This window comes from Leucoraja erinacea, chromosome 12 (genome assembly GCF_028641065.1).
Source record: "Leucoraja erinacea ecotype New England chromosome 12, Leri_hhj_1, whole genome shotgun sequence".
In the NCBI taxonomy this organism is placed as follows: Eukaryota; Metazoa; Chordata; class Chondrichthyes; order Rajiformes; family Rajidae; genus Leucoraja; species Leucoraja erinaceus.
In genome coordinates this window covers 19,261,251-19,274,833 of record NC_073388.1, presented here as the reverse complement: position 1 = coordinate 19,274,833, position 13,583 = coordinate 19,261,251, and the positions used below count along the sequence as shown (strand labels likewise).

At 40.7% G+C, this 13,583-nt stretch overlaps 1 protein-coding gene across 2 annotated transcripts in view; it reads right to left on the bottom strand.

Moving 5' to 3' along the window:
• LOC129702125 (rho GTPase-activating protein 6-like) overlaps positions 1-13,583 on the bottom strand; it is a 179,533-nt gene that overhangs the window by 115,351 nt on the left and 50,599 nt on the right. Inside the window, exon 1 of one of the 2 annotated variants that reach the window (XM_055643714.1) lies at positions 2,998-3,843. The exons of the other annotated variant lie outside the window; for it this stretch is intronic. The gene's annotated coding sequence lies outside the window, so the exon portion shown is untranslated. Of the gene's footprint in view, positions 1-2,997; positions 3,844-13,583 lie in introns of those variants that run through there. 2 annotated transcript variants of the gene reach the window in all.

Genomic DNA, 13,583 nt, shown 5'->3' with positions numbered 1-13,583 from the left:
TCTCTGAAAAAGTGACATTAACAAGTTGTACAACAAGTAGTCAGAAAGAAAAATATGTTAATTGCCTTTATTGAAAATCCAGAATATTACATTGAAATAAAGAATTGGCCACGAGACACAAATGAATACTTAGATACCTCCATGTTTATCCCCTACAATCCTATCTCAGAATTACTAAGACTATGTCTGCATGCAAAGGCTTCATGACAAGGCAGTAGATGATTGAGGCTCGATCACATTCATGTCACTTGCATTAATAGTTTAACAATAGCAACATGTGGGTGACACAGTGGCACAGGAGTAGAGTTGCTGCCCTACAGCGCCAGACACTGAATTTGATCCAGACTATGGATGTTGCCTGTATGGAGTTTTTATGTTCTCCCTGTGATGACGTGGGTTTTCTCCAGGTGCCCCGGTTTCCCCCCCACATTCCAAAAGGACGTTCAGGTTTGGCATGTGGAAGGAAATCAGGTTTATACGTTATTTGACTTCTGTAAATTGCTCCTAGTTTCTAGGTTAGAACTAGTATGGGTGATCGCTGACCGCCGTAGACCTGATGGGCTGAAGGATTTGTTTTCACACTGTATCTCTAAACTAAACATGCAGCTCCTCTGGCTAGTTCAACCTTTGCGTTCACAACAAACTCAGGTGACTTCACCTCAGAAGATGTTTATTTTGAGTGGACAATTCCGTATCAACAACATATCCATCATATTCTGTTGAAAATATTTGAAGTGATCATATAAAATATTGGACCTCCTGTAACACCAGAACCATTTTGAATGCAAGGCAAATGCCATGCACCCAGAATGTGTTCAGTGGTCTCAGAGTTTATAACATTAGTTTCACTTGTAGCCACACAAAACAAACGATCACTTTCCTCAGTCACTTGGATGCACAGCTTTCCTCGAAATTTTACATCCAATGTGAAGGAAAGTGTCCAATTAATTTCAGTTTCAGAGATAAAGAGATAGTAAGGAAACAGGCCCTTCAGCCCAACGAGTCCACGCCAACCAGCCATCCCCGCTCACCAACACTATCCTACATACACTTGGGACAATTTACAATTTTACCAAGCCAATTAGTGTACAAACCTGTACGTCCTTGGCATGTGGGAGGAAACCAGAGCAGCCGGAGAAAGCCCACGCAGTTCATGGGGAGAATGTACAAACTCCATACAGACAGCACCCATAGTCAGGATCGAACGCAGGTCTCTGGCGCTATAAGACAGCAATTTTGGGCACTACATCTGAGAAAGGATGTGCTGGCTCTGGAGAGGGTCCAGAGGAGATTTACAAGAATGGTCCCAGGAATGAGTAGGTTAACATATGATGAGCGCTTGACGGCAAGGGGCCTATACTCGCTGGAGTTTAGAAGCATGCGGAGGGACTGCATTGAAACGTACAGGATAGTGAAATGCTTGGATAGAGTAGATGTGGAGAGGATGTTTCTACCAGAGGGAGAGTCTAGGACCAGAGGTCATAGCCTCAGAATTAAAGGATTTTTTTTTAGGGAAGGGGATGAGGAGGAATTTCTTTAGTCAGAGGGTGGTGAATCTGTGGAATTCTTTGCCATAGAAGGCTGTGGAGGCAAAGTCTGTGGGTATATTTAACGCAGAGATCATTCTTGATTAATACGGGTGTCAGAGGTTATGGGGAGAAGGCAGGAGAATGGGGTTAGGAGGTAGAGATAGATCGGCAATGTTTGAATGATGGAGTAGACTTGATGGGCCAAATGGCCTAATTCTGCGCCTATCACATGATCTTATGAACTCTCCTGCTGCGCCACAGTGCCACACAATTATAACATAAAATCAGTAAGGATGAAAAAAAACAAAGGTCAATGAACAATCCATTTCAATATAAATACTGGCAGAAGGAAGGATAACTATTGCCAACAACTGCTGCTCAGTCTTTAATGCCTTGGGAAGCGAACTGATTGTGTAACTCATTCCAGTCAAGCAGTAATATTCAAGCTTTTATTATACTGATTTTCTCACTGTTCATATTAAGTATTAACGTAATACTTTGCTTTCTCCCTTATACCTTCCAACGGTGAATAAGTGCAGCACTTTCTCACATTAGTTAATGATTGCAAGTAATTGGATGCTGGTTATGCTGGATTCCATTCTCTAATGTAGAATCGTAATTGCTGTAAAAAGTGCGCAAAACGTGAGATCAGCTTTTCATTTTTATTAAAAAGATTTCCTAATCTTTTCTATGCATTTTCTCACTCATATTTCATGGGCATTCATATTTGGAGCAACAACGAGCAAATAGAACCTCTTGATGGTCTGAAGAATGGTCCCGAACCGAAACGTCACATTCATTTTCTCCAGAGATATTACTTGACCCATTGAGTTACTCCAGCATTTTGTGTCTATCTTTAGAACCCCTTGCATTGATTACACTTTAGAATATATCAGAACCCATTATACTGCCATTGAATTCACACACAGAGATGGTATAAGAACTTTGCTCACGCTACAACCCTACCATTGATGGTCTGGTCAATAGCAAGTGATATAAAATACCTTTTGGCGGGGAGAATTGTACACAGTGCAATCATGCACTCGTCGGATTTACTATTATCTAGATGGGTATAATGAGTAAAGCTTTTAAATTATAACATTTCAACATTACTAATGTTTCCATTTCCACGAATTTCCGATACTATTATGCACTAAGTAGAATCTACAAGTAATGAAATTAAAAGTTTTATTAGCTTTCTTTATCAACAAGGTCAAACCACGTAATATCACGCAAAATTAAAGGCAGTTTTATATTTAGCTCAGCAGAACTGCATACTCAGATCCAGAAAAATATAAATACATTCACATAGAATTGACATAAAGATGGTAATCATTTTGCAGTAACAAAACTTAACAGCACAAACTAATCTTACAGCAGTAAGGGTAACTCCAAAGAATAGATTTCAGGCAAGTTATCCAAGTAAACAATAAAACAAGACAGTTGCAATGCTTTCATCAGTACTTACTGTGATATTTGTAGCTGTATCTAATGTCCGTATCTGAGATGCCGTAAACAGTTCACACAAAATGCCTCAACTCTCTTGCTATCTCTGAGAAATTTTCATCGATCAGAATGCATATAGAACTCATTGACACATTTGCTGCTCAGAGCTGCAGTTGCAATTGTGTGGGTTTGTGTGTGTGAGTGAGATGGAAAAGCTGCAGAGAAATTACCCCTAATGCTGTTTCCATTGCATTCATCCCTGATGTTTACACAAGCTGGGAATGTGACCAACTTCCCTTCCAAATGTAGGAGTTTCAGAGTCTTGCCAAAAAAATCATACTCCAGTTGGACAGACACGTAGAACATGACAATTGTACAAGTATATTGTGGGAGAGGGAGAGAGAGAGAGAGAGGGAGAGAGGGAGAGAGGGGGAGGAGAGAGAGAGAGAAAGAGAGAACAATAACAGTATCTCGTTAAACAATGCCCTGACGGGAAAGCAAGCTGCTGTGGGTTTATATTACAAATTACACGAAACATTATCTCATACGTAACAGTGTCAGCAATAGGACGCTGGAATAATGCTCTTATTATTTCATTTTCCAGAGCTGTTATATGCAGCTTTACAGTGGCTACAATAGTCGACAGTTAAAGTGATCTCTTCACCAGTGCTTTACAGTTACAAAACCTCAGATAGATGGAATGAGTATTGAAGTTGGAGAATGCCGAGCACTCATGTCTTACAGCAGACTCAGCCTCAATCACTCAAACTAAAAGCCACACAAAGCAATTAAGCTTTTAAGTGACATTTACGCCATTTTTAAATATCTGAGTAATAAATAAATTATTTCAATTAAAGTCAAATCACAGTGAAGCTGAACTCATCCAGGCAGCAATAGAGTCATTTAAATTTGCCGCCTCATCTCTAAAATCTGCAATGTAAAATCAGCTGTAGTTCTTGTTCCCGATTGTTGTCCAGTGTAAGAAGATGAACTTACTTGGATATTGTTTGAACAGAGTTTGGGTTTGGCTATCATTCCCTCATCTTCTCATTCTCTTCTCTTGTCAGAATTCATTCCCTGTAACCAGCTATGAAGACTGACCAGTGGGAGGTTCCACACATAGTCATAGAGCCATACAGCATGGAAACAGCCCTTTAGCCCAACTTGCCCATGTTGATTAAGATGCCCCATCTACACTAGTCCCACCTGCTCGCGTTTGGCCCCGATCCCTCTAATCCTATCCATTTACCTTTTAAAATGTCTTTTAAATGTTGTTATAGTACCTGCCTCAGTGACGATGCTGGTAGAGCTGCTGCCTTGGAACACCAGAGACCCAGGTTTGATCTTGACCTCAGGTGCTGCCTGTGTGGAGTTTGCACATTCTCCCCGTGACCAAGTGGGTTTCCTCCAGTTACTCAGGTTTCCTCCCAACTAGCAAAGATGTGCAAGTTTCTTGGTTGATTGGCCGCCATAAATTCCCCCTAGTATGTAGGGAGTGCATGAGAGGGGTACAACATCGAACTAGCATGAATGGGTGATTGATGGTTAGCGTGGACTAAGTGGGCCTAAGGGCCTGTTTCCATGCTGTATCTCTGAACTAAACTAAAACTAGACTAAACTAAATCATACTTCCACAGGAATACTTCTTTTTGTGAGTGGTATGGAAAAATCAGAAATAAATTTGAACTTACTTAGGTTTAGATTTATTATTGTCATGTGTACTGAGATGCGATGAAAAGCTTTGTTTGGTTCTTCATTTCCCTACCCTGGGTGACAAACTTTGTGCATTCACCCTATCAATTCTCCATTATGATTTTATACACCTCTGGAAGATCACCCCTCAGCTTCCTGTGTTCCAAGGCATAAAGTCCCAGCCTGCCCAATCTCTCCCTATAGCGAAGGCTCTTTAGTCCTGGCAATATTCTCATAACCGTCTATAACCATATAACCATATAACAATTACAGCACGGAAACAGGTCATCTCGGCCCTACAAGTCCGTGCCGAACAACTTTTTTCCCTTAGTCCCACCTGCCTGCACTCATACCATAACCCTCCATTCCCTTCTCGTCTAGATTTCTACAGAGTTATTATATGATGATGCTTGGAAAATATGACCAAAGATCTGTTTCCGATTTCCTTCCACATCCTAACGATAAGCAGGTAAGTTAATCTGCTGCTTTAAATTGTCCTTTAGTGTAGGTATGTAACCAAAAGAACCAATGGAGAGTTGATGGGCACAAAGAGAGAATAAGTTGTAGGAAAAAGGGGTGCATATTACTGCTGGGGTTACCAAGCTGACACTAGAATGAACTTTCAGCCTGAAAAATGGTCCCGACCCGAAATGTCACCCATCCTTTTTCTCCAGAGATGCTGCCTGACCCGCTGAGTTACTCCACACCTTGTGTCTATCTTCAGTGTAAATCAGCATCTGCATTTCCTTTCTACCCACTAGAATGGAACCATTGTACTGAGTGGTCTTCTTCCGTGATGTAATACAAAACTAAACATTATGCTAAGTACACTATCAATATCAATCTACAGAATAATTGAGATGGTTTAGGAAAATCAGGGAATTTTCTTCAGGATACAAGGAGTGCAAGCATTAAAGCTGCATCATTATCTCTTCCAATTGATTCGGTAAATGTAGTGGTCAGAGCTGAGCTATGCTGAGTGGGAAAGATCCAATGTTAATTTAATTGTTTACATGTGCAGCTCAGCTGAGCAAAGTTAAACAACAGCCCATATTTATATCCTGAATGTTTTTCAGCAAGGTTTGGTTGTTGTTCCCGTGTAAGTCAGGAGAAGGATCCCAACCTAAAATGTCACCCATCCATGTTCTCCAGATATGTTGCCTGATTTACTGCAGCACTTTGTGTCCTTTTTCTTGTAAACTAGCATCTGCAGTTCCTCGTTTCTTCGTGTGTGGATCTTACTTCAAATTAAAGTTAGCATTTTTATTCAGACTGTTTTAAAGACCCTCTTCTTAGTCTGCTGTTTCTCAGCATATTTTGCACATAATACCTGGTATTATTTTCAAATGATAAATGGAGCTAAAGTGCCAGAAAATGTTATTGAAAAGGAGTTGCAAAGCCACAGAAATATGTAACAGGATCTACTGATCAAATCAATTCCTTAGCCGGCGATCCAGAGTATTCTCTCGGTAATAGCAGCTTGTATTTCAGATCAGTAAGCTGAATTAAAAAGATTGGCTCCATATTCAAAGAACAAAGAGAAACGTCAAAGCCTCACATATCTTGATTTGGTATTGTGAATAAATAAGTATATTTCCTTTTGAACTCGTTTTATAACATTTTATATTGATCTAAAATGGAGAACCAATGTTCTCAGATTCTCCTGACAAAATGCTGTAATTTAAGTGGGAACAGTGTGATGATTCTAGAAAACCTGAACATTGGGATTTTCATGACTTCCTAACAAAAAGGCAGCAGCTGATTAGGATAACATCTCAGGAAGTTCCCCTTGGTGAAATAAAGGCAAGTCTGGCAATCTTCAATGGAGGTTTAGAGCCTTGCATGTAAAATTCATGTAAACTGGTATTCTGTAATGAGCAGACAAGTTGCTATGCCAGTTTATTTTCACATTATGAGACTAAAAATTGTCACCACTGTTTCAGAGTTAAAATAATATTTTGTGATTAAATTCATGTATTCATGGATCATGTTGTTCCTCTCCTGAAATCTCAACCCTTGGGTCTCTCTAAGGAAGACACAAACAATCTTCCAGATCTACTAGAGGACAGAGTATCTAGGGAGACAGAGGAAATTAGTATTAGACGAGAAATAGTTTTGGGTAGACTGATGGGACTGAAGGATGATAAATCCCCAGGGCCTGATGGTCTGCATCCCAGGGTACTCAAGGAGGTGGCCCTTGAAATAGTGGATGCATTGGTGGTCATTTTCCAATGTTCTATAGATTCCTGATCTGTTCCTGTGGATTGGAGGATAACATTATCCCACTTTTCAAGAAAACAGCGAGAGAGAAAATGGGGAATTAGAGACCAGTTAGCCTGACAGCGGTGGTGGGAAAGATGCTGGAGTCAATTATTAAAGAAGTAATAACGGCGAATTTGGAATAACAGGATTGGTCCAAGTCAGCATGGATTTATGAAGGATAAATCCTGCTTGACTAATCTTTTGAGAATTTTTGAGAGTATGACAAGTAAAATGGATGAAGGAGAGCCAGTGAATGTAGTGCATCTGGACTTTCAGAAAGCCTCATAAGGTCCCACACAGAAGATTAGTGGGCAAAATTAGAGCACATGCTATTGGGGTAGGGTATTGACATGGATAGAGAATTGTTTGGCAGACAGGAAACAAGGAGTAGGAATACACGGCCGCAGCTATTTACAATATATATTGATAATTTAGATGATGGAAGTAAAAGTAACACTAGGAAATTTGCAGATGACACAATGCTGGGTGGCAGTGTGACTGCAAGAGGATGCTAGGAGGTTGCAGGGTGGCTTGGACAGGTTGAGTGAGTGAGCAGATGCATGGCAGATGCAGTATAATGTAGATAAATGTGAGGTCATCCACTTTGGCGGCAAGAACAAGGAGGCAGATTATTATCTCAATGGTGTCAGATTGAGAAAAGGGAAGTGTAACAAGACCTTGGTGTCCGTTACAGTCACTGAACGTAAACATGCAGGTATAGCAGGCAGTGAAGAAAGCTAATGGCATGTTGGCCTTCATAACAAGAGGATTTGATTATACGAGTAAAGAAGTCCTTCTGCAGTTGTACAGGGCCCTGGTGAGACCACATCTGGAGTATTTTGTGCAGGTTTGGTCTACTCATTTGAGGAAGGACATTTGAAGGAAAAATGTTCCCAATGTTGGGGTAGTCCAGAACCAGGGGCCACAGTCTAAAAATAAAGGGGAGGCCATTTAAAACTGAGATGAGAAAAAACTTTTTCACCCAGAGCGGTGTGAATTTGTGGAATTCTCTGCCACAGAAGGCAGTAGAGGCCAATTCACTGGATGAATTTAAAAGAGAGTTAGATAGAGCTTTAGGGGCTATTGGAATCAAGCGGTATAGGGAGAAGGCAGGCATGGGTTATTGATTGTGGATGATCAGCCATGATCACAATGAATGGCGGTGCTGGCTCGAAGGGCCAAATGGCCTCCTCTTGTACCTATTTTCTGTGTTTCTATGTTAACCGGCAACGTCACCCATTCCTTCTTTCCAGAGATGCAGCCTGTCCCGCTGAGTTACTCCAGCATTTTGTATCTATCTACCACTGACTATGTAGGTTTCTGCCAGGTGATGAAATGAAGAATGTCCGAAAATATGGCGAGAGAGCTACTTTATTTCCAGAAGCCGTTACCTGAAGGTATAAGGCAACTGTATATCGTTGGCAGCTTCTGTCATTTGCCTCTGCACTTGTATCTAGACGTGAAGTGTGCAGGGTTTAATAATGGCTTTCACTCAAGGTCATTGTTGCTTTTGGTGACTATCCTCAAATGGAATTATGTAAGAGATAAAGATGCACTTTCATCCATCTGCCATGAATGCTCCAATCCTTCTCCTGAGAACTGTGGAGTGCTTGAAAGAAAACCGGAAAGTTAATATCAACGAGATTCCTAGCAACAGTAGCTGGAGTGCCACTGGTAAGGGGCACAGCACATCTCCAGGAAGCTATCAGGAAGCCTCCAACAACTTTCAATAATTTTATTTGTTCAACAGGAAAGTGGATAACCCAGAAACAATCAGTGGCAGGGAATCATGCAATAACAAAAATGTTGCACAAACAATAAGGAAGGTAGACAAAATTGTTGGAGAAACTCAGCGGGTGCAGCAGCATCTATGGAGCGAAGGAAATAGGCAATGTTTCGGGCAAAAAAAACCCTTCTTCAGACCATAGATCCTTCGCTCAATAGATGTTCCTGCACCCGCAGAGTTACTCCAGCATCTACCTTCGATTTTCCAGCATTGCTATTCTCTAACAATAAGGGTGCAGCTTTCAGGGCAGGCTTGTCATACAGCGGCTATTTCACACAGACATTCATACAGCAGTGCTGTTCTGTTTCCAAACCTCAATCACATTACAGGTCATATATTTCATTTAAATAATTTAATTCAATAATATTAAATTGCTGATCTTTGACACTGCTTGTTTGTGCATGCTTACAGAGCTGAAAGGGAACTCCAATGGCTTTATCTTTTTTATTAGTTATTTGCTTTTTATCTGAGATTCAGCGATAGCGAACATGGCCAGAATATATTGTCCGTTTCGGATTGACAATGGCGATCCATGTTCTTGATCTGATACTGTCTGCTGCACGTATCATGCGCAGGCTCACTCTCAAAATCAAATAATCCAATGATCAAAATGTTTGGACACTTGAGGCATTCAATACTAAGTAGTGGCCCTACAGAATACCTAATCATAACTAGTTCTTAATTTATAGCATCCTTCTTCTATGTGGAAACAAGTTTCGAATTAAAATATAATGGTTTGATTTATTATAATGATATAAACTCATAAATGAGGTATAAATAAATCATGAGCCAGAAAGTTTGGTATGGACAGGATAGCTTTAGAGAAATTATGCAAATGCAGGCAGGTGGAACGAGTGGAGATGGGGCACATTGGTCAGCGCGGGCAAGTTACGAAGGGCCTGTTTCTATGCTATTTGACTCCATGGCTCTAAAGATGAATGGAAAAGATAATAGGATTAAAAAGCCTAGGGGATTTACGGTAAGAATAAGAAAAAAGAAAGCAAATGAGTAAGTTTCTTAAAAATTAGAGGGACGTAGGAGAAATTTAATAAATAAGTTAGAAAAAGGTCCTCAGGAATATCCTTGGCAAGTAAAATTAAAGCAAATCTCAAGATATTTTATACATCGGGTATAGTACATCGGAATACAGGGAAAAAAATGTAGTCCCTTTGGGACCAAAAAGTAATTTATGAGTGCAGTTACATGATATGGGCAAACTTTTAAATGGATATGACTTCGTTTGTTTCAGTTTTAGAAATCCAGTGTGTAAACTGGCCCTTCGACACACCAAGTCCATGCTGACCAGCGATCGCCCTAGTTCTATCCTACACACTAGGGACAATTTACAGAATCCGTTTATCGTACAACCCTGCACATCTTTGGAAAGTGGTAAGAAATCAGAACACCTGGAGGAAATGGACGTGGTCACAAAGCCAACATACAGACTCTGTACAGACAGCACCTGCATTCAGGATTGAAATCGGGTCTCTAACGCTATAATGCAGTAGCTCTACTGCTGAGCCACTGCCACCCATCTCATCCGTATTAATCTAGAAGAATGTGGAAATTATGTTTATGGTCAGGAGCATATTAATATTAGAAATAAAGGTGTTAGATGACATGAAGTATATAATATTGATAAACTCTTCAAGACTGGGTGAGATTTATCCCAAGACACTATCCCAGGAGATAACTGGAGCCCTGACAGAGATTTGCTTCTTTGTTAGCCATAGGTGAGGTCCCAGAGGACTTCAGCAGAGCCATTGTTATTCCTTTATTTAAGGAGAGCAGGTAATTACACCAGGTAATTACATGTCAGCAATACTTATATTAGCAGTGAGAAATTATTGGAGAAAATTCAAAGAGATGGGATTAACGTACATTTGAAAAGGCAGGGAAAATTCAGGGAAAGCTAGCATGGCTTTGTGTGAGGGATGTACTCACATGTGAATTAAGTAAACACGGATAATCACAACATTTAGTATTCTGACCATGTGTTGGGGCTCCATGAGGGGGTTTGAGGGAAAGCATCTGGACAACAGTGACTTCAACATTAGAAATGTGGTAGAAGTCTGCAATACAAAGAAGATTTTAAAATGTACCATTTTGTTAAAATGAAGGATGCCTGTAAATACAGTGCATTCCATTCAGATCACTTTCTCCACATTTTGTTACGTTACAGCCATATTATAAAATTGATTAAATTATTTTCTTTTTCTATCATTAAACTGCACAATACCCCATAATAAAAAAACAAAAAAGGTGTTTAGAAATTCTTGCAAAGTAATTGAAAAGAAATAACTGAAATATCACATTTACATTAGTATTCAGATTCTTTACTTAGTACTTTGTTGAGGCACCTTTGGCAGTGATTACAGCCTCAAGTCTTCTTGAGTTTGATGCTACAAGCTTGGTACACTTGTATTTGGGTAATTTCTGCCATTCTTCTCTGCAGATCCCCTCAAGCTCTGTCAGGTTGGATGGGGAGCATCGATACACAGCTATTTTCAGGTCCCTCCAGTGATGTTTGATCGGGTTCAAGTCCGGGCTCTGGCTGGGCCACTCAAGGACATTCACAGACTTGTCACTAAGCCACTCCTGCATTGTCTTGGCTGTGTGCTTAGGGCAGTTGGCCTGTTGAAAAGTGAACCTCCGCCCCAGTCTGAGGTCCAGAATGCTCTGGAGCAGGTTTTCATCAAGGAACTCTCTGTACTTTTCTCCATTCATTTTACCCTCGATCCCGAATAGTCTTCCAGTTCCTGCCGCTGAAAAACATCCCTATAGCATGATGCTGCCACCACCATGCATCACTGTAGGTATGGTATTGGCCAGGTGATGAGCGGTACCTGGTTTCCTCCAGACGTGACGCTTGGCATTCAGGCCAAAGAGTTCAATCTTGGATTCATCACACCAGAGAATCTTATTTCCCTTGGTCTGAGAGTCCTGTAGGTGCCTTTTGGCAAACTCCAACCGGGCTATCATGTGCCTTTTACTGAGGAGTGTCTTCCGTCTGGCCACTCTACCATAAAGGCCTGATTGGTGGATTGCTGTAGATATGGTTGTCCTTCTGGAAGGTTCTCCCATCTCCACAGAGGAACTCTGCAGCTTTGTCAGAGTGACCATCGGGTTCTTGGTTACCTCCCTGGCCAAGGCCCTTCTCCCCCAATGTTGTGGCGGAGGTTGGAGAAAATTGGGAGAAAGGAGAGGCAGGGCAAAGTATAGCAGGTGACAGGTAGACATAGGCTAGAGGTGTTTTGATAAACAGATGGTTTGTACAAAGGCCAGAGATTAAAACCATAGGTGAGTGCAGGAGAGCTGCAGGTATCACAGAGGGTGAACACGGAGAAAGGTTCTCACAGTACAGAAGGTTTTGGATAATGTAGACTTGTGTTGGAAGGATGCTGGTTTAAATTGAAGATAGACACAAAATGCTGGAGTAACTTAGCGGGGCAGGCAGCATTTCTGGAGAGAAGGAATGGGTGACGTTTCAGGTCGAGACCCTTCTTCATCCGGCCAAGGATTTCCAGAAACTCGTGTCTTGCCAGTTGTTTGCTCATGTTTGTAACGGTTTGCATGTGCTTCAGGCAGTTCTTGCAAACCCAAAGGATTTCCAGTCTGACAACTCAGACCTTGTTTGGTTGATGTGATTAATGAGAAATCAATAGGCTTGTGGGTCACGTCGCGGCCCTATCTTCACCAATTTTTCCACCACCACGCACATTAAGCACAAGAAGCGCAAGACAGACAACATTGTATGCAGATGACGAGAAGTGTGTTCAGCTCTGGTTGAACAACTTCTAATCTTGTGTGTGGACTCGATAAGAAGAAGAATAGACTTGCAAAGCATGATTATTGGTGGGGTTTAGGGGATTTTGAGCACGTCTTTTCAAAAATGATCGTCCAAAATTATTTATATACAGTATTTATTCAAGGCACTTCACTGTTGACAGGACAAGTGCAATAGACATCAACTTGTCAAGCTATCAATCTCTCCGACAAAGTGCGAGATGAAAAGCTTCTCCACATAAGTTATTTTATAATAACCTTTCCAGCATTATTTTGAAAACACAGAGATTATAAATTATTTTAAAGCAACTTAGAGACTTGTCCACAATCATGCACCCTTGGGGATCAATGTTTCATCACACCATTCTTTAAAACCTTGAATAATAATTTTAATTTCAACGTTGTGGCCACAGTCTCAAGATATGCATAGAAAATGTCTATTCTGTCTGCTCTGTGGACAATGGATGGTGCTTGATTGCTTCAGTAGATCTTGACTTTGAGGTTTAGGCTATGGAATGGCGTCTCCATTGTGCCGACTCTATGTTCAAAATGGATACGGATTGATCTATCAATATCAACGCAGGGGTCCAATAAAATGAAGCTAATATTTCTTATTTTGTGATGATTTACATCTTATTGAGTTGAATGGTTATGGAAGGAGTGACACGATGACTCTAATAATCTCACTGTTGTTACCTTATAAGTTTAACCCTACATATCCATTGTCACCTCGGTGGTAAATCAGCCAACAAATAGTGATGTACATTTTCTGGTGACTAACCAGGTCATGGCTGGAAGATTGTTATTTTAGGGCCTTCTTTGTTACCCATCATCAGTTGCCTCCACAGATTCCAACTAAGGTCAGTGTAAATTCTCCTTCCTCTTGTTACCAGGCTGGAAACTATCTATGCCCGGTTTTCAGGCCACATAACTTTACGTAGGCAGGGATCCAACCCAAAGGGAATCATCTCATCTGCCTGACTTCAACTCGTCTTATTTTAATTCAACATATTACAGGCTTAAAACATAGTTACATTTCATGTGGAAAAATACACTGTGATTCAGCATGTCCATTTGGTATG